General features: G+C 43.3%; 1 protein-coding gene across 1 annotated transcript in view; it reads left to right on the top strand.

The window, feature by feature from the left end:
• BAHCC1 (BAH domain and coiled-coil containing 1) overlaps positions 1-27,163 on the top strand; it is a 1,784,093-nt gene that overhangs the window by 1,331,021 nt on the left and 425,909 nt on the right. The gene's annotated exons all lie outside the window — the stretch shown is intronic.

Below are 27,163 nucleotides of genomic sequence, written 5' to 3'. Positions count from 1 at the left end.
AAATATATGTTTGTACTTCTCTCTGTACAACACACAGGCTTTCCACTCCTGGCTGTAGACAAAGGAAACATATGCATTCATATTAAGCAGTCCTTTTGTTAGGAAAAAATGCATAATTGTGTGTTTAAAAACTTTGTAAGACATAGTTTTATTTTGTAATAGGTTCTTTTCACTCGTCTTTCATCTGTTGTTTAACTGGACTTGCAAAACATGTTAAGTAGTTGATGAAGTGATTTTTTTTTCCTTTACAAAAAACGACAAATATTGCTCTATTGTTGATATCCATGTATTGCTCTTTACAAATCAGGTCATTGTAACCATATATTTTGCTTTACATATCAGAGGAATATATGATTTATTTTACCACCAATAAAGACATGGGGTTTTCAGTTGCCTTTTTATTTTAAATGAGTAAATGTTTTTAATAATTTGAGCAGCTGTATTTTTACGATGCAAATCAGGAGTACTGCTATTTAATGCAGTGGTTGCCTGGATAGGGAAATATGGTGTAAATGTAAGTGGTTTGATGAGGGACATGTATGGTGAAAAGCACAATGACAAATGTCTGTTTGTGGTATGAGGTTGAGACTTGTAAACTTCTGGTGCTGTAATAATATTCAGAACGGTGGATATATCTAGACCACAGCCAAATAAATAGAAGGGGGAGGTAGTAGTAAATGAAACCATCCTGCTGTTTCACACCTGCACTTCCGAAGAAGGAAGATCAGGTTAAGTCTCTCCATCAGATAGTGAGTGAGACACAGAGTTCAGGCACCACTGGTGCTGCAAACAGATAATGTGTATCCTTCAGGATGGACATAGAGTTTCAGTTTACTATGGGTGAAGACTTTGAAGGGAAAGCCACAAACTTAAACTTATAAAAAACAAAAAAAGCTCCAAACAAACTGTTAAAAAAATTGTTCAGGTGTCCTGAAAGTAAAGAAGACCAAATAAAATGCCTTAAACTTAAACTTGGTAAACTCAAGAGCATTAAGGGGGAAAGAATTGAAGTTGGAGGAATGGCCTGCATATAATTTGCTGTATACATTCTTTGTTAAAACCTGCTTTTTCCCACCAGTACTGTGCTCACTTTGGTATTATAGTACTCAGTTTGTAAATGTAATCCATTATAGATAAATTGGAGGAACTCTGTGGTCAGTCTCAGTAAGAAGCTGAGATCCCGCATAAAATCCTCCAAAGCTAGTTACGAAAACAAATTTGTCACTGATTCTAAAGAAAACCACAAAGCATTCTATAGGTATGTCAAGAATCTCAATGGCAACACTCAGATCTGCTCTGAGTTACAGCACAATGGCACTAAATGTACAGAACCAACTGATATTGCCAACATCCTGGCAGATAGGTTCGGTGCTAACTTTACCCCTCTGTCACTCCCTAAAGGGCCCATCTCTATACCGGAAGAATGCAAAGTACCTGTAATCACGGCTGCACAGGTAAAAAATACACTCTCCAAAGCCAAGAACACAGCATCCATGGGACCTGACAACATCCCAGGCTGTGTTCTACATGAACTACAGAATGAACTGGCACCCCACCTAAGTACCATGTTCAATCATAGCCTCACCTCAGGCTTTGTGCCCACTGAATGGCACACACAGCAACGGTTATCCCACTCCACAAAGGGGGAGCCACCACGGACCCTGAGAACTACCGCCCCATTCGCCTGATCTGCAAGGCTGTGGTACGTATCATCATGGAACTTATAAACAATGACATTGGTAATCTCCAAACTCTGGACCCTACCCAGTTCCAGTTTGTAAAAAGCAGATCATGTCTCCTAAACCTGACAAACTTCTTTGAAGCAGTCACCAAAGCCGTAGATGAGAGTAAGGTGGTCTACACAGCCTATCTAGATCTCGCCAAGGCTTTCAACACCATCCCCGACTATGGAATTATAGATAAACTCACTAAACTAGGTATAAATCCCCATGTCACAAGATGGGTTGCCAACTGGCTCACTGACAGAACCCACACTGTGAAAGTAGCAGACTCTAAATCCAACTTCAGACCAATGACAAGTGGAGTACTACAGGGTTCTGTCCTAGGTTCTCTCCTTTTTGGTATCTACTTCTCTTAAGTACAGGCTAACACAGAAGGTCTTTGGCTAACAAAGTTAGCAGATGACTGCAAACTAAGAGCCATAATCAAAACTCCTAACGATGTGGACATCCTACAAAAGGGCCTCACTGAGACAGATGCCTGTTGTCAAAACCATGGCCTCAAGCTCAATGCCAAAAAGTGCATTGTCATCCCTTTTGGTAAAAACTCTGTACCCATGAACTACCACATAGGCAGTAGTCTACTTAATACCGAAAGTGTTATAAGAGACCTTGGGACATAGGAGGACAGTAGTCTCTCCTTTGATAAAAACAAAGAGACAAAGACTCTTTGTACCAAAGGCAAGCGTCCAGTCTGGTGGACCCCAGCCATAAACAAGCTCTACAACAAAAGGAGGAAGCTACTACAAGATAGAGCAAAATCCTTAAAAGGTAAGACACCTTTGATCATTATAAGTAAAAAACTAAGAGCTCTCATAAAATCATCCAAGGCAAATTTTGAGAGAAAAATCGCTAAGGACTCAAAAGACAATCATAAGGCCTTCTTTAGCTATGTTAGAAACCTGGGAGGAAACTCCCAGATATGCTCAGAATTAGTTCAAAATGATGTGAAAATTACTGAACCTACAGACATTGCCAATATACTGGCTGACAGGTTCAGTGCAAACTTCTCCCCCCCATCCCCCCCAAAAGGAGAGCTGTCTATACCAGAGGATTGTAGCCCCCCAAACATCTCTAACGCCCAGGTGAGAACTGCTCTCTCTAAGGCGAAAAACACAGCATCCATGGGACCGGATGGGGTCCCCGGCTGTGTGCTCCACGAACTCAACGAGGAATTAAACCTGCAGTTAGGACAGCTGTTTAATCTTAGCCTCACCTCAGGATACGTACCCAAGGAGTGGCGCATGGCAACTGTGGTCCCACTTCACAAAGGCGGTGCCTCCACCGACCCTGGAAATTACCGTCCCATCAGCTTGACAAGCCTGATCTGCAAAGCCATGGAGAGGATCATAATGGAACTCATAAATAAAGACATAGGGAACTTGCAGACTTTGGATCCAACCCAGTTTGGCTTTGTCAAAGGCAGATCATGCCTTTTAAACTTGGTCGACTTTTTTGAAACAGTCACCAAGGCCATTGATGAGGGAAAGGCAGTCCATACAGCCTACCTCGACCTGGCAAAGGCTTTCGACACAATACCCCACTCAGGTATCGTTGAAAAACTCATCAGCTTAAATGTAAACCCATACATCACAAGATGGGTTGCAAACTGGCTAAGTGACAGAACCCACAGGGTCAGAGTTGCTGGCGCCATGTCAGACTCAAAGCCTGTCACAAGTGGGGTCCCACAGGGCTCAGTCCTGGGCCCACTCTTGTTCGGCATCTACTTTTCTGAAGTACAAGCAAACACAGGAGGGTTATGGCTGACAAAGTTTGCAGATGACTGCAAACTGGGCGCCATAGTCGAAAACACATCTGACACAGATATCCTTCAGAAGGGTCTCACAGAAATGGATAACTGGTGCCAGAGCCATGGCCTAAAGTTAAACGCCAAGAAATGCATAGTCATACCCTTCGGGAAAAACAAGGTTACCCCTAGCTACCATATAGGTGGCAATCCACTGAGCACAGAAGAAGTTATCAGGGATCTGGGGATTCAGGTTGACAGTAACCTTTCGTTTGACACTCACGTTGCTAAAGTAGTTAGGAAGACCTTCTACATTGCCCACCTGATCATGAAAGGATTCACATCTAGATCAAGGGAGGTCATCGTCCCCCTGTACTCATCACTCATCAGACCAATGATTGAGTACAATGCCCCATTCGGAATGTATCTGACCCGACACCTGCAGCAGCTGGAAAGGCCCCAAAAGTTCCTCACCAAAAGGATAAAGGGTCTCAAAAATATGTCTTATGCTGCCCGACTGAAAGAACTTCAGCTCTATTCAGTCGCTTACCGCTTGCTCAGAGGTGACCTGTGCCTGACATACAAGGCCATGTCAAACCCAGATTTGATGAACATGCTTCACCTAAAAAAATCTAGATCCCTCAGAACTACAAGGGCGGGAGACTTAAACCTTGACACGGTTATTAATAGGACGTGCTGGAGGGACAGATTCATCACCCAAAGACTCCCTATGCTGTGGAACAAAATCCCGGTATATGTGAGGCAGAGCACCTCGCTGGCCGTGTTCAAGAGAAATCTTGACCAATGGATGGGAGATCGCAGATATACCCCAGGGATTACCTCAGTGTCTCTGCTTGACAGAGGCACAGCAAAATAATGGGCATAGTTTTCTTCAAACTAAAGGGGTGGCGAAAGCCACAAAGACTCTGGGCTAGGCTTGTAAATGCCCTTGGGCAGATAGCCTAGTATGAACCTATGAACCTATGAACCTATAATCACATTGCCACAGTAGTCAGGAAATCCTTCTACGTGGCACACCTCATCACAAAAGGTTTCTCATCCAGGGAAAAAGAGGTCATTCTTCCCCTGTACTCATCACTCATTAGACCCATTATAGAGTACAACACCCCTTTTGGTATGTACCTCACAGGACATCTACAACAACTGGAAAGGCCGCAGAAATACCTCACAAAGAGGATTACCGTCCTCAAACAGATGCCCTACACAGACCCTCTCAAAAAACTCCAGCTTTACTCTGTCGTATATCGCCTACTCAGAGGCGATCTCTGCCTAACATACAAAGCTATGTCAAACCCAGAGATGTTGGACATGCTGTACTTAAAGAAATCCCAATCCCTCTGAGCTACAAGCTCTAGGGACCTAAACCTTGTCACCACAATAAACAGAACTTGTTGGAGGGATAGATTCCTGCCCCAGAGACTTCCCATACTCTGGAACAAACTACCTATCTATATCAAACAAAGCTCCTCATTAGCACACTTCAAGAAAAATCTTAATGATTGGATGGGAGATAGGAAATTCACCCCGTAATCACTTTTGTGGCTCTGCTTGACAGGATGGCAAAAGCCAGGGTACCATTTGGCTAGGCTTATATAGGCCCTAGGGCCAGTAGCCTAGTACCTACCTATGAAACATATAAGACTGTTCACTAGATGTTCTTCATTCCACATTGCTGCAGTCCTTGCCTCCATTTTGGCAGGAAAGAGTATGAAGTGAATAACTGTATTTCTTGGTAGATACCAGGCCCTCTAGGGATTACCATGCTTATACTTACCTTGTTTAGGGCCTTGTTGGCGTTGTTGAATGGCTCTTGTGAGTTTAATTAAGAACTATTAAGAAGAAGGAACTGTGTGTTGTTAGTGTTTAGCAATTTGCAATTATAAAATGCCCGTCCCGCGTCCGGCGCCCAGGCGCGAAGAAGCGTAGGCGACAAAACGAAGCCTAGGGTTGATGAGCAAGTCGGACGTCGGTCGTTTAGTGGATTCCGTGGAGGAGCCCAGAGATAAGCCAGACCTTTGGAGTCTTTTCTTTGGCAGGCGGGTTACAGGATTACTGTTCTCTCAGGCTCCGAGGGTGGCTGAGGCCAGGCTGAGGGGGCTTCTCAGGTAACGTTTCCCTCTCTTCCCAAGGTATAGTCTGTCTCTCCTTCTTAAAACTGGGAGGAGAGCCAGGGATTAGTTTTTCAGTGGGGGCACCCATATACAACTTCGGTTTCCCGGTTCTGTGCATATGCTTAAAATGGCAGAAGAGAAGTTGATTACTATGATTAGGGTTCTATGCCCCCCCCCCTGATAAGAGGCCTTGGGTGGAACCTTGAGTTTGATAGTTTGAACAGTGTTCAGAGGCTTCTGAGTCTTCTCGCGGAAGATTTGCAGGAGTATCTCTCTTATTCTGATTCTGATGTGGATCCTACACAGCTACAGCTCCTCCTCCTTTCTCATTTTCAAGAGACTCTGCATTCCATGAGGGAGCACTTTAAAAATGGGAAGGACAGGATTACTCTGATTCAAAAGGAAGGAAGGGGGAATTCTTGTTTTACCCCAGCATAGGCCCTTAGCTATACCTCCCTTCCCTTTCTGGTTAATTGCTAAGTAATTTTAACATCATCTGAACCACATGGTTATTAGATGCTACAAACAGTGGCCTCCCACTCACATCCACATTTCTCCTTAGGACTTTATTTTTAATATTATTTTTTAAATTTCTTTTCCATAGCCTGCTGAAGCAGAAAGGTGAAAATGCTGTGTCAGTTATATATCAGATCTTATTTTCTGTTACAAAGTTTAGAAGATGAATTGCACTGCTTTTAATTTGTTATATGCATTAAGATGACTGTCTGAAGAAAAGGTAATGTATTTTTTATGAGCATAACTGACTTTTCAGTAGAAAGATTTACCTTGTTTGAAGGTTTTTACAGGTTGCCTAAGTTTATAATTACCCACAGAATGGGAACACATTATTGTTGTCTTCAACAGGCAAGAGTACAAGCCAGCTCTGTAGCTCAGACTGTTTTAGAGTCCACCCACTGCTCATTGTAGTTAATGAGAATCCAGTTACTTCACCAAAGTCTTTCTGTCCCTCTTGCTGCCTCTATCTCTCTCTTTACACACACACACACACACACACACACACACACACACACAAAAACACATACACCCACATACGCCAGTCATTTTTTGACCTATTTATCCAGCAGTGATACTGGTCCACTACCCACAGGCATTTTAGTTAGTGAGTTTGGATGTACCGTTAACTGCAGATTAAGAGTGTAAGTAAAGCTCATAGCTTGCCTGAAACTTTAGATGTGAAGAAGCCTAAGATATTAGGGCAAAAGAGTTTACCTGGATTTGAGAAATAAAACCATCTACTGCTTCTGTTATATATTGATTTTACAAGTAATACTTCTGCCAAAAAGAGATAAAAAGAACAGCAGTCTTTTTTTCGTACAAAAAAGATACAAATATGGAAATTCTAAGCAATCAAAACTGCATACGTTTAGGCTTAGCTCTACAGTAGATTTCCTTAGTAATAGTTGTTGCTAGAGCATGTTGATATTCTTGTTTCCCTTTCAGTCCCGTATGGACTACAGATCCTTCCATTATCATTATGAATGATGCTTCCCAAGAGGGGTTGGGAACATTTGTCTTGGACTACAATGCCAAAGATGCTTGTTCTAAGCTTGGACAAAGCTAACCGTATACATTTGCATTAGCTAATTGCTGTCAAACTGGCAGTACTGTAATTCAAACCCAAGCTGACACTAGCACATGAAAGAATTGTACCAAACAACATGTTTTCATAAGGTACACCATGAAATAAGGTGGAACAAAACATTTCTGCCTTTGCAACTCTGGAGCTACGTAGTCCATTTAGAAGGGTAGTGTTGATTGTGACCAGACTCCTAAAGGAGGCAGCTTACCTATTTTTGTAATTTGAAATTAAAAGTCCCAAAGCTTATTTTCCATGTTTCTTCTCTGGTGGAACCCAACATGATACATAGTTCACACTGGATATGACCATTTTTCCAAAAATCCCATGTGACAGAAAGTGTCCCAGAGACATGATCTCAGTGTCTTTGAGGAATGAATTTCCTGGATGCCTTCCCATGATCTTGAGTTAACGATGAAGAAGGACATGGCCTCGCTAATTGTGTTCATGCAAGTCTGTCCCAGTCAGTTTTGGAATCCCTTTCTGCAGTTCTTCATATCAGATCTGATATCTCAGCTGAGTGTTAGACAAGTGAATAGTTCTTCATCTTAATTTAAGACCTTTTACTTCTTCATGCATAGTTAATTGATACTTGATATTTTCCAATATTTCTGGGCTGCCAGCAACATTATAGAAACATTGAAACAAACCAAGAAGTTTTCACACTCAAAACTCTGTTCAGCTAAAACTTTTTCACTGCAGCATGTTTTATTTACTAATTTTCTATCAGTCTTTGTTTAGTTAGAGTACATAGATCTTCCAGTTCCAACTTTCATTTGAACTGGGCTATCTTTTTCTAGCTACATATGCTCAAATGCTGTCCACTAGTGCAGTCCTGATTTCTTGGGATGTTCTGTATTGCATGTAGCCTGACCTTCCACCCCAACTTCCGTAACTGTACAATACCCCCAAGTCTTCAGCAGATACCCTCTCACTGCCATGTAAGGACATCACTGGTGTAACAGGTGTGTTGGCCAACACCATCTTCATATTCTTCTTGTCATGCAGTTTACTAACTTTGAATCGTAACAGTGTCCCCAATTCCTCATCCAGCCTTCTTCCAGAAGCCAGGTAAGTACTCCGTAGTACATTTTCTTGTCAACTTTTGCAGACTTTTTTGGTATGTCTAGTGTATATATATATATATATATATAAAAAAAGTTTCTATCATCAATTCGTTTTTCCCCGTGCATGTGTGGTGACTTCTGTCTTTCCGCTCTGGCCATGGCAGATAAAGACAAGGAAAAAGATAAAACCCCTGTGGGGTTTAAGAGATGTGAGAAGTACTCTCACAAAATTCCGTATGCGGACCAGCACTCACTATGCATTTTTTTTGCTTAGGACCTCACCATTTACAAGAAGACTGCTCCATCTGTCATTCTTTTAGCCATCAATTTCTAGTGGGGAACAAAAAGAAGTTGATTTTAAAGGGACTGTTACCCTCTTCCTTCGGTGAGCCTGTTTCTAGGTCACTATCTAAATATCCTACCCGATATAAGTTTAAATCCTCCAAATCAAGTCCAGCTTCCACGACCTCCTCTTCTAAATCTTTGGAGACAAAAAAGAGGTGCTCTTATGTGCAGATACCTATGTCAACACCGACTATTTAAAAGTGTAAGTTGTTGGAACCCACAGCTCAACTGACAGTACAGACAGTTTCCTTGGTACTGCTTTCAGAGAAGACATTACTTCAACACTGTCTTCATCGGTGCTGACTAAATAATTTATAACAGTGCCCAGGTATTCTCCATCCATCGATCCCTTCCTAGATAGTGTGCCTTCCCCTTTCCTGGACCATCCTTTTTCTACAGCAAAATCCACCCGTTCTTGCAGAAGCTTCACAGATGAAGAGCTGGAAAGAGTGGTGAGGAAGATGTTGTGGGCACAGGGAGTAACTAGAACCTCTAGACCTCCTACCCCCTTAAGTTCAGAGTCCTTGGTTCCGAGTTGTCCAGCACAGACTGCCTCTGTCCCGAAGTTTTCCTCTTCATTCGAGCTGATTGCTTCTCTGAGCTCTCTGGTTCGCTCGGAACCTGAAGCTGTACCTGTCCTGTCAGTTCCGAGGAGTTTGAGTCGACCCAAGTTTTTTCAGAGTCGTCTCTTCTCCTCAGAGCCTCAACACAGATCAGCTCATTTCCAGCTTATGCCTTGGGATAGGGGTCTGCCCCAGTTGGGGAGAGATTGCAGTGCCAAGCTCCCTTCTTTCGAACCCAGACTCCCTTCCTACCATGGGTGGATCAGCTTTTGAGCCGATGAATAGAGGGCCTTGTCTGTTCCAAAATACCAGTCGGTTCTTTCCCCCTCAGAAAAACCTTCCAAGTCACTCCTTGCACTAGAGCCTCATCCACTTTCTCCAGCTGGACAGTGGGTGTCAAAGCCTCAGGGAATCCCACATTTGGGAGCGTCTTCTTCTGACACCTCCCCAGAGCTTCCCACTGAGGAGGTTCCTTTGAAGAGGAAGTGTAAGAGGAAATACATTAATTCCTCTGAATAATCATACACTGAAGACACAGATTTTGAGGAGGGCAAAGGATCCCCACGATCACCTCCTGATGGTGTCTCCTTTGGAGACATCCTGGAAATTTTGAAACAGAGAAATGGTTGGCAGTCCGTCAATCCTAAGTCAGAGGAATCTGTGTACCTGCAGGCTTTTGTCACCCGACTGTCTACCTCCTGTGTGCTCATTGAGTTGATCTCTCAGCAAGCATGAAAGGCTCGACTTTGTTGAACCAGTACCCCGGAGGCCAGGCAAAATCATAACTGTACCCTTAGACAAACCCTTCTGGACCAAGACCTTACCCAGTAGATGCTATGGTCTAGGCAGCAGCTACCAAAAAGGAACTGGTGGAAGAAAGTTCCACTATTCATCCTCCTAACAGGGAGTCTAGGATGATGGATAGGATAGGGAAGCAAATTTGTGCTTTATCAGCCTTTACCTTATGTTTTGAATTACTTGGCACATTTTACAAGGTTGCAGAGTGATCTGATTAAAGAACTTTTGGATACCATCTCAGGAGCCATTTCTGACAAGGTTTGGGACTCAGTTGGCCACCCTGATTTCCATTTCCAACTTGTCAATGAGGCTTATTTCTCTTGGAGGCGAAGGGATGGTAAGAGCCATCGTTTCAGGTGTAACCTTAAGGAGACATGCCTGGATGTGTTTGTGTAACTTCTCGTAACCCTTCAAGTCTACATTCAATCAATGCTCCCTTTGACGGCACTTCCTTGTTTGAGCACAAAGTTAAAGACACACTCACAAGGTGTGAAAAGGATGGAAAGACTCCTTCTGCAGTGGATGAACATTTTATCACTCCTCAGAAACCTTTTTCGAGGGATCTGGTGGAAAATGTGGTTCAAGAAGTCCCAAGGATCCTTATTTGACACATGTAGTGACAGCTCCCCCAGGGGCAGAGTGGAGAGCTCCAATGGAAGATACCACCCTTGCAGTAGAGGGGGTCCGTGGAACCAAGGTTTCCAAGACTCGTTCTTCGGTAAACATTTCCACCGTTCCTGAAAGTATGCCCTGAGTGCCCTCCTGTGGAAGCAGTCAGGGATAATTTTTCAATAACTTCCGACAAATGGGTGCAAGTCACTAACCCTATTGTCTTACAAAAAAATTCTGGATGTTCCACCCAATCAAAGGGAACAAGCAGCGCTGGAAATACAAAAGCTGTTAGAAAAGAAAGTCATCCAAAAGGTCCCCTCAGACCAAATAGGATCCGGAATTTACTCAAGGTTCTTTTTAGTGCAAAAAAAAGACGGGACTGGAGACCTATTCTAGATCTGAGCAAACTAAACAAATCGGTTCATCGAACCAAATTTCAGATGGTCATGATTCAGTCCATTCTTATGTTTCTGGAAAATGACGACTGGATGTGCTCATGAGACCTCCCGGATTTGTACTGTCATATAAACATGCACAGGTGATCCAGGAGGTTCTTACTATTCCGGCTGGGAGTCAGTCACTACCAACTCATAGTACTTACCTTTGGTCTCAACACAGCCTCCAGGGTGTTCACCAGATGTGTGGCAGTAATAACAGCTCACTTGAGAATGCACAGATTCCGAGTGTTTCCATACCTAGACGGCTGGCTCATCATTGCCACAACCAGGAATCAACTCGTAGAAGGCAGACAAAAGGTTCTTCAAACATGCTTCTCTTTGGGAGTAACTGTTAGCTATGAAAAATGTCACCTAGAGCCAACCCCAATCCTAGAATTCATAGGTGGCGTTTTAAACACAAAAAACGCCATAGCCTCTCTTCCTCCACAAAGATTACGGACAATTCAAAGACAAATTTCAAGCATACTCAGCAAGAACAAAGTGCCAGCCAAACTAGTTCTCCGAACATAGGGCTGCATGGCAGCATCAATAACTCTTGTACCCCTGGCCAGATACTGTATGCGAATTATACAGTGGCTGCTTGCGGCACAGTAGTTGATACTTACCATCCCATGTCCATATAAGTTTCCATCACCAACATTTGCAAGAACGATCTAATGTGGTGGACTCATTCAGAACAAATTGTACAAGAACGTCCCTTTTCTCCCCCTCAGCCCAAGGTGACAGTGATCACAAATGCCTGCTTACTGGTGTGCGGGGGGGCATTGAAGTGGAAAGACAGTTCAAGCCACTTTGTCCCCAGTAGAGGCTTTGTAACACATCAGTGTTCTAGAGATGAGGGTAGTGCTCTTAGCATTGCAACCCCTTCAAGATGCTCTCCCCTCAGGAATGATTGTGATTCAAACAGACAACATGTCAGTAGTCTATTGTATCAACAAACAAGGAGGAACCAGGTCTTATCCACTATGTTAAGAAGCCAAGAGAGGGTGACAATGGGCAATGTCATCAAACTGCTTTCTCATAGCAATGCACATTCCGGGGAAGTCCAGTGTGATACTAGACAAGTTAAGCAGGTCCATTCTTCTACCTCAATTAGTGTCTGAGAGAATTTTTCAGTCGTGGGGCCAGCCTTCCCATGATCTGTTTGCTTGTCTCCTAAACAACAAATGCAGCAGCTATTTTGCCCTAATCCCCCAATGGATTCCCCCGAGGAATCGTCTTCTTCATGATTGGCCCCCTGGTCTCCTTTATGCCTTTCCACCAATACCTTTACATCTCAGCTTTCTTCAGAAAGCCATCAGGTTGAAGAGCAGAGTCATCCTCATAGCCCCTTTTTGGCCTCGACTGATTTGGTTCCCCTTCCTTTGGCCTCACCTAATCAAACAACCTTGGATACTGGATCCAATTCCAAATCTCCTGTCCCACCCGACAGGCATGGTCCATCCTGACATTCATAATCTCAAGCTGACAGCTTGGTATCTCCACTTCCAGTAGTAGCCAGTCAACCTATGCTGTCGTCTTCTGTTCAATGCATACTACTGTCATCTCATAAGCCTTACACATGAAAACTTTTTTCTGGTAAATGGAAGAAGTTTGTAAACTGGGCTCTGCAGAATGACATTGAACAACTTTCAGCCCCATTTCATGAAATCCTTGGGTTCTTAGCATTGCTTTTTGATTGTGGGGCCTCTTGCCACCACCATCAAAGTTCATCTAGCAGCCATCTCCTACTTCCATATTGACTTCAGAGACTCTTCTGTGGCCTCCCACAAACTCTGTTTCTTTCTTGATGGGCACTCTTCTGTTACATCCTCCCTTCAAAGACCCTACTCCACCATGGGACCTCAACTTGGTATTACAAGCAGTCACTCAACAACCATTTGAACCTGCCAGCACTTGTGATATTAAGTTCCTTTCCTGGAAGACTATTCTGTAGTCAGTCTCACTTCTGTCATCTAAACTCTCCATATCTAGTCTTTCATAAGAATAGGGTTTCACTCAGAACCAACCCTTCGTTCCTTCCAAATGTGGTCTCTGAGAACATCATCAATGAATGTATTAACTTGCCAGTTTTCTTCCCCAACTATTCTTATGAAGGAGAGTATTGTTTACATTATTTGGATGTACATAGTTACGTTTCTACCTACACAGGACAAAAGACTTCAGAAAATTAGACCAGCTTTTTATCTCCTTCTCACATACCAGATTTGGACAAGCTGTATCCAAACTCACTTTAGGAAAATGGCTGGCTAACTGTATTTCCTTTACATATTCAAAATCCAGTGTTACTCTTTTAAAACTTCCAAAGGCTCATTTCACAAGGGCTGTAGCTACATCAGCTGTTTGTTTTTCAGGCTAGAGAGCATCCATGTATGACATATGTGTAGAAGCAACATGGGCTAAGCCCCATACCTTTATTACACATTACAAATTGGATCTGGTCTTCAGGGGTATGGCATCATTTGGTTCAATGATGCTTATGAATATCCTTTATACTTTCCTAGGAAATAAGGTAGCTGGGGATTCTGTCCCATCCGTTGAGGATAACATGAAAATTGACAACTTCAGGTAAAGTAGTTATGTACTCACCATAATGTTCCATTTGAGTTGTTGATTTTCATGTATCATCAACTCCCCACCCTCCAACTCGCTACCCAATTCTTTTGGAAGAACGGGGGATTTCTATCTTTTCACAATCTGGCTGATTATTTTAAGTGACAACTGACCGAGACAAGGTCCCCTTTTGAAATATAAAATTTTTCTTTTCTCCTCTTCTTCTGCTTATTCTGTCAGCAGACTCAATCTGAGATAATGAACCAATTGCATTATGGGTAAAGGGGGATGCTCAATAATTTTGGTTGCCACAAGCTTTAGCAAGTGGCCAAGTCAGTTGTGAAGGATCTGAACTGAACCCATCAGTTGAGGATACATGAAAATCGACAAATCGTATGGAATGTTATGATGAGTACATAACTTCTTTTTTATCTGCCTGGCATCTGCAGTAAAAGTCCTAAGCATTACTGAAGATACACTTTCATAGAGATCTATTGATGTTCTTCATATTTCAGTGTTGCAGTCATCACCTGTGGGTTATCCCTGCTGTGGTAGCCCTCGGTCGGCCCAAATACCAGAGTCAATGTTTTTGTGCACCGGCTGCCGTCACCTGTAGTCTGACGTCAGGTCGTCAGTGCTATAAAGCAAGGCAGCCGACATCATTACATCAGTCTTTCATGCCGTGGAGCCTGTAGCAGAAGCAGTTCGCATGAATGCCAGTCGGTCGCTACCAGAAGTTGATTTTCAGCTGAAAATGTCTAAAGCTAAGTACCCCGTTGGGGACCCTTTTTTCTTGCTCTAACCAATGTCTGAAAAAGTTAACAATTGTCTCACCTGTGGAAAGCAGATCCCACACCGAGACTTTCATTCTTACTGCATCATTTGTTTAGGGCCAGACAACGACGTCCCTCGTTACTGGTTATGTGCCGTCTTTAATGTGAGAAACATTCACCGTAGAGCTCTTTTTGTAGACAGTTATTTTCGTGTTCCATCTTCGAATTCCAATATGGCGTCCATCAGCCAACAATCTGTTGACATTCCGAAAAAACGTAAAGATAGAGACAGGCCACACAAGGCTAAGCCTTCCGACGACCTTACCACTAAGCAAGTCGTCACTTCTCCAGAATTCAGTGAGGTGCTTTCGCAGCCCCTGATGCCCAACTCACTTTCTACGCAGGCCTCTGCTGAGACCCTTTTGGAGTCCAGTATGCTGCAGAAATCCACTTCGCCTTCCTTGCCTTTGGCTGTCTCTGCCTCTGTTGAGTCTGGAGCCGCAATGCAGTCACAGGCTTCTGAGGAGGCCTTCCGCACTACCAATTCTACACAAAAAATGACGTCTTTTCATCTGACTACCACTTCTCAGAGACCGACGGATTCTCTCAGGCCTCGAAGTCAGGCCGCTCCTAGGAAATCTGCTTGTAGCCACCATCTTGCTACTGCTCCCCCACCCCAAGCTCAAGTGCTTAAAATGGCAGAGAATCTCATCTCCCTTATCCAAGGAACTCAGGCCCCCACTCCAAAAAGGAAAATGCATCCATCTCCAGAAATTATGACAGACCAAGAGTCTGAGGAATCTGATTATTCTGCTTTTGAAGAGGAAAAACATCCCTTAACTGTTTGAGGATTCAGATGCAGAGGAATTCATACCTTCTGCCTCCAAAGGACTTCTCGTTTGGGGAAACCCTTCACTCCCTCAGGGAACATTTCCAATGGGAATCACAGGACTTCCCACAGTCAAAGAAATGACTTAAAGAGAGTTTCTGGACCTGCCCCAGCACCCCTGGCCATCCCACCCATTCTGGAAGTGGTGGATGATGTTTTCCATGAATCCAACTTAGCCCCGATGCCCTGCCTCCTGCAACAACTAGACTTGATTGACTGGTACTACAGAGTACCGGATTCTCACAAATACCTGTACAGGAATCCTGCTGCAGACCCTGAGGTCCATTACACAGGGACCCAAAGGAGCTAAGACTAGTTCTGCCAAGAATCCTCTTCCTTCTAACAAAGACTCCAGAGCTCTGGACAGATGGGGTAACAAAGTATACACCTCTGCAACCTTAGCTATCAGAGCACTCAGTTGTCACTTCCATATGTTAAAATATCAACAACACACTTTGGAACAATTAAAAAAGAAGATTGCTACTGCTCCTGACGGTGCCAACTCAAAAGAGCAAGCAGAAGTACTGCAATCTGCTTATCAAGTGGCCAAACACTCATTACAATGTGGATATGATGCCTTAGAAGCCTCTAGCAGGGCAGCAGTAACAGGATCTGTTATTAGAAGACATACATGGCTGAAGGAACAAACTCTTCCTGATCATGTCAAATCTAAACTTATTGATGCACCCCTAGATAAGGAGCGCCTGTTCGGGGAAAAAAGCAGAATAGGTGCTTAAAAAGATGGAAGACAAAGCAAAATCTGTGCAAACAGTAAAAGATTTATTTCAAGGTCAATCTCCCAGATTCAGCAGGAACTTCCCCTCTAAGCACTAGGCCTTCCCTGCACCTAGCAGACAAGGCCAAGGTAAGCCCCGCAGGGACAGGCCATCCAGGCCCCTATCCCAGGGCCAGCAAAGAAGCAAACAATGGACCACTTCCATCTCTAAGGCAGGGAGTTCTAAGCCAAGCTTCTATGGTAAGCACTCACAATGACTCTCCCTCACCCCTCTGCCCTCCTTTCACTCATCAAAAACTAGGAGGAAGGCTCACCCTCTTCTAGGACAATTGGCTCTCTATAACCAAGGACCAATGGGTCTTAAAAATCATTTCTCAGGGATACAGATTCTCCTTCAGTGAGCTCCCTATTCCAAGAGGGTACCCAAACCTCCCCCCCAAACCAGTGGGCAGAGGCATTAAAACAGGTCCAAAATCTAATCTCCCAGGGGGCAGTAGAACCTGTCCCTCCAGATCAAACAGGAAAAGGTTTTTACTCCAGACTATTCCTTGTTCCCAGAAAAGAGGGGACTTGGCGCCCCATCCTGGATCTATCCAAACTAAACACCTCCTTAGTGGTTCCCAGATTCAAAATGCTAACCTTGCAGCAGTTCCTACCTATGCTCAGACAAAATGCCTGGCTGGTGACACTAGACCTAAAAGATGCCTACCTCCACATCCCTATCAGGGAATCGTGCAGAAAATTCCTGGGCTTCAGAGCATGCTGCCAACACTTTCAGTTCTCTGCACTGCCCTTTGGCTTATCTACTGCTCCCAGAGTATTCAGCAAATGTTTGGCACTGGCTGTAGCATTCTGGAGACAAAGAAATATACAGATTTACCCTTACCTGGACGACTGCCTCATTCAGGCAGACTGCAAAGAAAAGTTGCTCCAGGACCTTCTCTTTGTCAAATCACTCCTAACTTCCCTAGGGTTCACCATCAACGAGAAAAATCAAAGCAAAACCCCACCAGGAAAATTGTTTTCCTGGGAGCTGTGCTGGACACAGTAACCCAAATGGCCTTCCTGTCCCAAGAAAATCAGAGCTTCCTGCCTCTCTACTTCACCCAGCTGGCTTCCAGAAGTTACCTCACTGCGAGGAAGTTCCTGCAAGCCCTGGGATACATGGCATTTTGCATCCTTCTCATCCTTCTCGCCAGACTTCACATGAGAAATCTTCAGTGGTACTTAAAGAACCTTTGGTGTCAGCACTCTCAGTCCCTAGAGACCACTCTCCCTCTGATCCCTTGTGTAAGGGCCGAATTTCTTTGGTGGGCACAGGCCTGTGCCATGAACAAGGGTCTTCCCTTCATCCTCCGCCCTTCCGGCCAGACCATTAACACCGACGCTTCAGACATTGCTTAGGGAGCTCACCTAGCAGGCAGGTGTACCCAAGGCCTTTGGAATGCCCATCAACTTCACTTGCACATCAACCAAAAAGAAATGATGGCAGTGGAAAAGGCTCTGACTTCCTTCCAACCCCATATCAGGCCAGGGATCCTCTTATAAAAACAGACAACACCACAGTAATGCGGTATATCAACAAGCAGGGGGGCACCCAATCTTACCCCCTGTGCAGGTTAGCCATGAGCCTCTGGCTTACAGCCACCTCCATGGGGCTACAACTAATTGCCCGATACTTACCAGGAATCAACAGCACTCTGGCGGACCACCTAAGCAGAAACTTACTGGACCCCCATGAATGGCAGCTCCACAGAGAAATCTTTCTGCAAATCACCCAGGAGTGGGGGACCCTAGAAGTTGACTTCTTTGCCTTGCACCTCAACCAGCAGCTGCACAAGCTTTGTAACAGGGAGTATCACCTCCTAGCATGGACGGTGGATTACTTGACCTTCCCCTAGAGCTCCCTCTTTGTGTACGCATACCCTCCTCTGCCCCTTATTCCCAAGGTTCTGATCAAAATAAGAGAGGAGAGACCAAAGGCCATCCTCATTGTTCCAGATTGGCCCAGACAGCATTGGTACCCCTTACTATGCAGTCTGACCTTACAGCCCCCAAAGCTGCTTCCCCTAATGTCAGACCTCTTGACCCAGGACAGAGGGAAGGTACTGCACCCAGACCTACAGACTCTCAAACTTTCAGCATGGCTTATACACTAAAAACTAACAAGGAGTCCCTGTTAAGCAAACAGGTCCTGGACATCATCACAGAGGCCAGAAGGCACAGCACAAGAAAATCATATGCAGGAAGGTGGAAAAGATTCTGCTCCTGGAAAAAATCAAAAGGGAGCAGTACCTCCCAACCTTCCATCCCTCTCATCCTGGATTACCTAGCAGAGTTGCTCAATAGTGGCCTCTCTTTCTCCTCTATTAAATTCCATGCCTTGGCCATCTCTGCCCATTATGATTCAGACCCACCCCTTTTCTCTCATCCTTTGATTAAGCAATTCCTCACAGGGGCTTCTAATATCAGGCCTCCAACACCACCCTCCTGGGACCTGAATTATGTGTTAGAAAAACTATCTTTACCTCCTTTTGAACCTCCCGCTTCAACAGAATTGAAATACCTCTCTTGGAAGACTGCCTTCCTACTAGCTATCACCTCAACCAGAAGAATCTCGGAACTTCATGTCCTCTTGGCTGTCGAGCCCTTCATAATTTTCCATGCAGACAGAGTTTCCCCGAGGACTAACCCCTCCTTTATGCCCAAGGTGGTATCTGATGTGACACTTAACCAGGCCATACACATTCCTACCTTCTTTCCCAATCCTTAAAGCAAGGGGGAAATAATTTTACACTCACTATATGTGCACAGACAACTCGGATACTATCTGGACTGACTAAGACATTGAGAAAAACAGACCAGCTTCTTGTAAACTTTGCCCCAGGGGCAGAGGGGAAGCCTATCTCCAAACAAACCATTTCCAAATGGATTTCACACTGTATCCATTTCTGCTATAGACTACATGGGAAACCCATCCCTAAGTCTATCCGTACCCACTCCAATAGGGCAACCTCCACTTCCACTGCCTTCTTCAGAGGAGTACCTACTAGGGGCATCTTGGAAGCGGCCACCTGGACTTCTGTCCATACCTTTACAAAGCATTGCTACCTACCTCTCTTTTCTAAGTCTAGGGCAGGGTTTGCCTCTGCAATTTTGCAGGGCCTCCTGACCTGAACCTAGGACTCAACCTCTATCCTTGCACCCTTTTTCTCAGCTTTGGGAATCCTTCCACAGGTGATGACTGCAGCAGTGAAACATGAAGCACATAATACAGTTGTGTACACTTACCATAAATGTAGATGTTCGAGTGTATTCACTGTTGCAGTCTTGGTTTCCCTCCCTCCATCCCCCATTTAACATTTTCCCCTAGGGGACATAAGCTTCACAAGGTGGCCTTTTAGCCACCAGGACCACTTCTCTCTTTTCCCTTGTGCTTCTGACGAGGTTAGGGCAAGAAAAACTGATGTAATGACATTGGCTGCCTTGCTTTATAGACCTGATGTCAGACTACAGGCAACGGCAGCCGCCACCCAAAAACATTGACATTGGTATTCGGGCCGACCGAGGGCTACCACAGCAGGGATAACCCACAGGTAATGACTGCAACAGTGAATACACCCGAACATCTACATTTATGGTAAGTATACACAACTGTGTTTTAGGTACTGATAACCTGTGTTAAAACTTGTTCACACTTCAGGTTGCCTCCATTTCCCTAACTCATTACCTTTGAACCGTCTTCCAGCTCAACATAATCAACCCCTTGAAATCCACCACCATCAACTAACTGTTCTTTTGGTTTCTTAGTCTTACTTCTACATTCTAACCCACATACTGGCATGAGCACTTTTGTCTAATGGTACCTTTACCTGGACAAACTTGATCTCTTCCACCTTGGTCAGGATGTACAGAATGCTGTCCTTGGTCCTACAGTTCTGCAGAAGATGGCTGAACCCCTCATTGTCAAAGATCTCAATCACCTCTCACTCACCATCTACCCAGGAAGTTTGGATCCAAGTATGCTGTCTCAGGTTAAGATCCCACAATGAATACAACCCTCTTCTTTCTGCTCCACTACATTATTCACTAACCAGACAGTTAGCCATCTTCTTATTTGACTTGCCTAGGAGCCAGCACACTATTTTGATCAACCAGCATTCCCTCTGCCTTAGTCATCAGGGTGCTTGTTGTTTTTTAATAAATTACCTACATATCTCAACCCCCACCCCCACCCCCACCCCGGTATATTTCTGTGAAACCAGCAATATCAACCCTGCCCTCCTGCATTATCAGCAATGTTTCACACCACCTTTATTTGTTCATTTGCAATGTTCTTTATCTGTTTTCTCCCTGCACATCCATCTTTGATTTGGTGCACTTTTTTCCTTTGCATTGATCCTCACTGTACTGAAGAACAGAAGTTACTGTGCAAGATACAGAGATTACTTTTCATAGCATTTATTGTGCAATAGCAGTACTTTTTGGATCAAAAAGTTTAACAGTACAAGGATAATTGGGTTAATAAAATTGTTATTTTGAAGATAGAAATGTGTTCCTTACCATATTTTTACAAATGCATGCATGCATGCTCATACCAACCCTACGCAAAAAGAAAATGAAACATCAAATGAGGAAACTCAAAAAATTTGAGGCTTTCAAGATGGCTGATTGGTGATCACTCAGCAGCTTAATTTCAGCTTTCCCAGTGTGAAAAAAGAGACTTAGAAATAAAAAGCCAGTAGTAATTGTCAGCTTCACTAAAATTCAGTTACTGGCCACTAAGTTTATTACCTGGATGCCAACAAGGATGAAATTTTGAGAACCTGAAAGAAAATGAACTAGAAAAAATGAAGAAGAAAAAATTCAAGCTTCAGCTTTGGTATAATAGATTGCTTCTAGGAAAAAGTAAATGAAATGTACTCAGAGGTGATTAAAATGAATGAAACACTGAAGCAGCAGCAGTGTGTATACGAGGTAAAACCAACGACAAAGAACACAACAAATAGCTTGAGCAGCGATCATCTTGGATGGAACTACAACGGAGCACATAAAGCATACAAGTAGATGATAAGACCTTTTTATTAACCAAAGTACAGTAGCTTTTTTTTGTTTTATCATGTACTTGTATGCTTTGTGTGCTGTGTTGTGGTTCCATCTAAGCTGATAGCTGCTCATGGTATGAATGAAACCTTGAAGGAATAGGTCAACTCAAATAACAAAAGGTTGTAAAAAATAAAATAAGCTTTAACAAGCTACTCAATTGAATGGATAAAATGCAAAAATCAGAGTTTGAAATGAAGAAATGTCTGGTTGAGTGTAAGACTTTTCAAGAAGAGATGTTTCTAAAAATGGTAGAGTTAGAAGAGAGTACACAGAAAAAAAAGATTTTCTGCTATATGAGAGTAACTGGATTGAACAGATTCTATTAATTTTATGAAGGCACAAATAAGCAACTGGAGCGCTATTCCATAGCAGGATTTGTTAACTGAAAGAGCATGTCGAGTGTGTGTTCCAAACTTAGCCATGAGAAAGCAGCCAAGGACTACATTAGTAAGTAATAATGCCACTAGCAGTAATATCAGCAGAAAGAGTTGATGCTGAAAAAAAATTGTTGCAGAAGGCAAAATATTAACCATTGGAGCTAGCAGAGGCTTTATGGAAAATGATTGCTCACTGTACACCAGGCAGAAGAAAAACAAATTTATTCTGGCAATTGGGGAATGTCAAGATGCAGGTGTGTGATTCAAGTTACTGTATCCAGCTGTCTTCAGAATATTTTTTTAAGAGGATCAAAGACAGTTTTGGATGTAGATCAAGCTAAGGAAGAAATAGTTTATCCAACTAAAAGCGAGCCAACAAACATAAGGGAACTCTGCTTCTCATTCTTTTGTCAGTAAAGCTCATATAGAGACTTTGCAGTGAAACATTTTCTAGTGTTCCAAAGTAAAATGCTTGAGAGACAAGAAAAAAGCACAAGAGTTGACTAGAAGAACCAGGAGTACTTTGAACTTGGACCAGAGTTGTACTGGGAGATTGAGATGAACTGGAAGAAGACCAGCAACACTGAAGTAAATAAATAAATGGGAGACTATAAAGCATCAAAAAGCATTTGTGAAACATGGCTTTGCAAGAAAAAGTAGCCGAGAAAGACTGGACTTTTGTTGACTTTGTTAAACTCGTGGGTGGGCTGTAAAGCATATCAAGGTACATAGTTTGATTCTGTCTTCAGGTTATTAACTAGGCTTAAAATGGCCTTCAGGGCAGTTAGCTTAGTATTCACCAATGAAGTGTAATTGTCACACAGAAAAATAATCAGTAAAAACTAAACGAAAATTCTAGCCAAGCTAGAATTTCCACTGAGTGACCTCTCAAACCTCCTGTATTAGAGGCACATGGGATATATGCAAATGACCCTTATGAACATCAGTTGTTTCAGCTGTATGGCGATTCTGAATGCCTATGACTTTTTAAGTCATTTTAATGGACTTCAGGCCAATAAAGCCAAACCCCAGTAGCTGTGGACATACATATTTTGGCCTTGTTATGGCCTCATCAGCACAGCACAAGTGGACTGTTTGACTAAGCATTAGAAACACAGGGCTGTTATACCCAGCTGATGTCCATTACCATTAAGGTATCTGAAAAATATCCCAATTAACAAAGTAAAACAATTGAGTCAAACAGTCCACTTATGCTGTGCTGACTGAGCCATAACAAGGCTGAAACATGCATGTCCACAGCTGGTGGGGTTTGGCTTTATTGGCCTGAATTTGTCCATTAAAGTGACTAAAAAAGTCATGGACATTCAGAATTGCCTTATAGCTGAAACACCTGATGTTCATAAGGGTCATTTGCATATATCCCCTGTGCATCTAATGCAGGAGGTTTGAGAGGTCACTCAGTAGAAATTCTAGCTTGGCTAGAATTTTCATTTAGTTTTTACTGTGAAGTGTAATTGGGAACACAGGCCATGGCATAATCTTTAGTGATTAGCCTTAATTTTAGGTTAGGTAATCCCTGTGGGTGCAGCTGTCAGTTTGGGGCAGAAGTCTTAAAAAATGTGACGTTGGTTCCAATGGAGATGAGAAGAAACAACTGCATAAAGGATCAGCTTGCCAAACATTAGCTGTAAGTACACATTCAATAAAGCTGCCATGTGTAATAGGTGGGAATGATAATGTTTTATCATAATGACTGTGCTGTACATATTATCTTGGAACATAAATGGCCTTATGGGTATAGGCAAAAAGGAAAGAGTAATGAGTTATATTAAGAAATGTAAATTGCAAATAGCAATGCTGCAGAAGACACATTTGGAATGAAATAAGCACATGAATTTGGCAAAGAAATTATTTCAAGATGGATATTCAGAGACAAAGGAAAAGAGGGAATTGATTTGCAGTAGTGAAGATTTATCAGGAGGCAAACAAAACACCAACTAATATCCTCTGGATGAACACCAAAGCACCAACAAAATCCAAACAGCAATAAACAAAATACTTTGTGCTAAGGCTGAACGATGACACAATGTAGATAAACTTCTTTATTTAAACAAGAAATGTGAGCGCTTTCACAGTGTATGCCACTGCTTCTTCAGACATAATAGCAATCACACTACATGAACCTCCATAAATATTAAATGCAATCAACTAATCAGCCAATCAATTAAAACCTTAAAGGAACAATAAAAATGTATAAAATGCATCTATAAATATATAAAATACATGAATTTAAGAGCATAAATAAACACATAAGTTATAAGTGGTCTACTTTTAACACAGGTTTAATGGGTACTTTGTCATTAAGTCCTTTGCCCTCATGGGCTTTCAATCTAACTATCCATCTGGTCTCATTAAGTTCCGTCTTATTTCTAACATTCCCAAGTCTACTATTTAATTTAGTATTTTCCACCATTATAAGCCTAAAAGTATGTATAGAGATTTTGCCAATGGGGATGGCTGCAAGTATGAGTACAGAAAGTAAGCAAGAGGGAGGATGGAATTTACTGAAGAAAATTAGCAAAGGAACGAAGGCATTGGGGCAAATAACTAGAGAGGGAAAGGTAATAAAGTGGGATGAGACCAAGAAGATGTTTGAACTATATGCTAGAGACTGCCTTCCCTACCAGGGATTGATATCAAAGTATAGGCAAAGAAAAAGGGATAGGGGAATCTTAAGTGAATGACCTGCTGTGATAGAGTTTTTTGTTGAATCTAGAACAGAAGCTGCTGGTAAAAAGGGATAATTAGTAGGGCATATAAAATATAACATGATAACTTTAAGAATCAGTCAGAGGAGGTTAGAAAAGATTGGGAAGGGAGACTGGAAAAGCAGTTTACAAGGGAACAATGGGATGCCATCTATATACATTTTTAGGATTTTTTGCTTCAAAGTTTTGCATAGGTATTTTTATATCCCACGCAGACTTCAAAGAATTTTTCTTTGGGTAGATAGTAAATGTGGGAGGTGTGATGGGAAAGCAAGAGGTGAATGGGAACATATGTTTTGGGAGTGTTGTGAGTTGGCAGATTTAAAAAATTCCACACAGAGTACTTTGTCAGAAATATTGGATGAGCAAATGGCTTTAACTAAAGAAATGATTTGTATGAGCTGGGACAAAGGATCAGAATTACCCGGACATAGTAAGATCTTAAGTTTAATTCTGTTCCCAAAAAAGCAATTACTAGAAAATGGAAATTGAAGTCTAAACTAACTGTATCTGAAGTTTGAATTTTATAAACGAGATAAAAACTGGAAGAGAGATCTTTGGAAAAGGGAAGGAGCAAATTACATAGAAATAAATGTTAATTGTGGGACAGTGCATGCAGCATAATATTCAGGAAGAGAAGCAGTGAGGCTTAAGTGGGGCCAGGATTCAGCAATTTATGTAACTTTGGACTGATGATAGTTACAAAGAAAAAAAAGGTATGTGGTGGTTAATGTATGTAAATGGGAAAAAATTTTAATATGTAAGAATGTGAAGTTGTTAAATCCCGCCGTTTATTCTCACTGATGGGGATCGGCTCCGACATGGCCGTTAACAAAGTTCAAGGTTTGCCGGTAGCTCGAGACCAAGCCCCTTATCCCATGATGCACTGCTGGAATTACCTCAGATCTAGTTTGCCGCAGCACAGATCTCTGTGTTCCAGATAGCTCGGACCAATTTTATTGGATAGATTCGTCTATTTGCAAGTTTTAAAAAACTTTTTCTTGACTTTCTTGTTAGGATAGTTTATATATACACATATACATATACATTACACCTCCAAGACTCTTGTAGCATCTGTCTTCCTTCTCTTCCAGGGTACTTTTAGAGAGGAGGAGGAAATTGGTGGATAAAGGTTTACTTCAGCACCCCTTGTCAGAAGCACTAGGTGACCAGGATGGTGCTAGTAAATCCTCTCAGTCATCCAAGTCTTCAGGTGACACCAAGTTATTGAAAAAGGCTAATAAAATGGAGGGTGTAGGGTCATTGGTTCCACTGCCCTCTGAACCAAGTGTCCCTTCTGTTCGGAGCCAGCTCACAGCCTTGGAGCCGGTTTCTGAGATTCCCTCATCTCCTCTGCTCCATTCAGCACCCTCGGTGCACTTCTCAAAGTCTTCTGTCAGCCTCTCAGATCTGGATATGGACTGATTGGTGCAGAAGCTTTTACGGGCACCAGGCCTTGCCAAATTGTCGACTCAGACGCCTTCGCCAGGATGGAAGACCAGTAACCCGGACTTGACTGCTCCTCCTCCGAGCAGTACTGAACTTTCAGAGCCGGAGGAGCCTGACCTGATGGTTGTTGAGCCTGTGGAGCCAAGACCTGTTCCGGTGTTATCGGTTCCATCTACTTGGATGTCCTTGGCGCCGACCGGGGACTCTAGGAGCCGACACTCTCCCGTCGGGTCCGGAGAGGACAGTCATACTGATTTGTCGGTGCTGACTCTCCCTCTCAGGGCTTTGGCTTGGATGAGCTCAGCTCCTAACTCGGGCCCGGAGCCCATGGCCTCGGTGCGGGAGGATCGGATGGTCCCTTTGGATCCGTCTACCCCTTCTTGTTGGAGCTATGGTGCGTTCGATGCCATGAGGAGAGTCTCCAAAGACATCATCAGCATCAGGTCTGGCTTCCTCCTCCCCTCAAGCGCCTGTGCCGCCCCTGCTTCTGCCGGTCAACCCAAGCATAGAGACCCTGAGCCTCAAGTAGCCCCACAGGACGCTCCCTGCTCTTCTGAGACCTCCCCAGAAGCCCCCACTGAGGAGGTACTTGGACTCCCCACAGGAGTCTTTGACATCTGACACTGACTTGGATGAGTCAGAAGGGTCCCCTCGATCCCCCTCTGAGGATATCTCCTTTGCGGAGATATTAGAGATCCTTAATCAGAGGAGTGGTTGGCAGTCCAAAAGTCCTACTGAAGACGAGTCAGTGCTCTTGAAGGCTTTTGGGTCTCAACCTTCCACCTCTTGGGTGTCTCCGCCTTATGATGAGCTCATGGAGCTGATCTCTCGTAAGGCATGGGAGTCTCCGGAGGCCATGGAACCTGTCCCTCGGAAGCCAAATAAGTTAATCTCTGCCCCAGTGGACAAAGCTTTTTTGGCTAAGGAAGTGCCTGTTGATGCCATGGTGATGGCGGCAGCCACCAAAAAGGAAACGTCTGAGACGTCCTCATCTATCCATCCTCCTAACAGAGATTCCAGGATCATGGATAGATATGGGAAACACATGTTTAGTTCAGCGACTTTTTCCCTTCGATCACTGAACTATTTAACCCAATTTACAAGACTACAAAGAGATCTCCTGAAAGAGATATGAGATACTCTCCAGGTTATGGTAGCTGCAGGTGTTGCCAACAAAGTTAACACCCAGTTCGCTACCCTAAACTTGATTGTGAACTCGTCCATATGTCTCGTATCTTACGCAGCTGATGGTTCGAGTAGAGCCACTAGTTCAGGTATTGCTCTGCATAGACAAGCCTGGATGTGTCTCTGTTCCTTTGCAGAGCCTTTCAAGTCTTCCTTTATCAACACCACATTTGATGGCTCATCCCTGTTTGGGACCAAACTCTAACCAGGTGTGAGCAGGAAGGCAAGACTGTATCTGCCGTCGGAGTCCGTTTTTCTGCCCCTACACGACCCTGTCCCAAGGGCCCTAAGGGCAGAAAGATGTGGTT

The sequence above is a fragment of the Protopterus annectens genome, chromosome 10.part0, assembly GCF_019279795.1.
Source record: "Protopterus annectens isolate FY-2018-M chromosome 10.part0, PAN1.0, whole genome shotgun sequence".
Lineage (NCBI taxonomy): Eukaryota > Metazoa > Chordata > Ceratodontiformes > Protopteridae > Protopterus > Protopterus annectens.
This window is presented reverse-complemented; position numbering and strand designations above follow the sequence as displayed.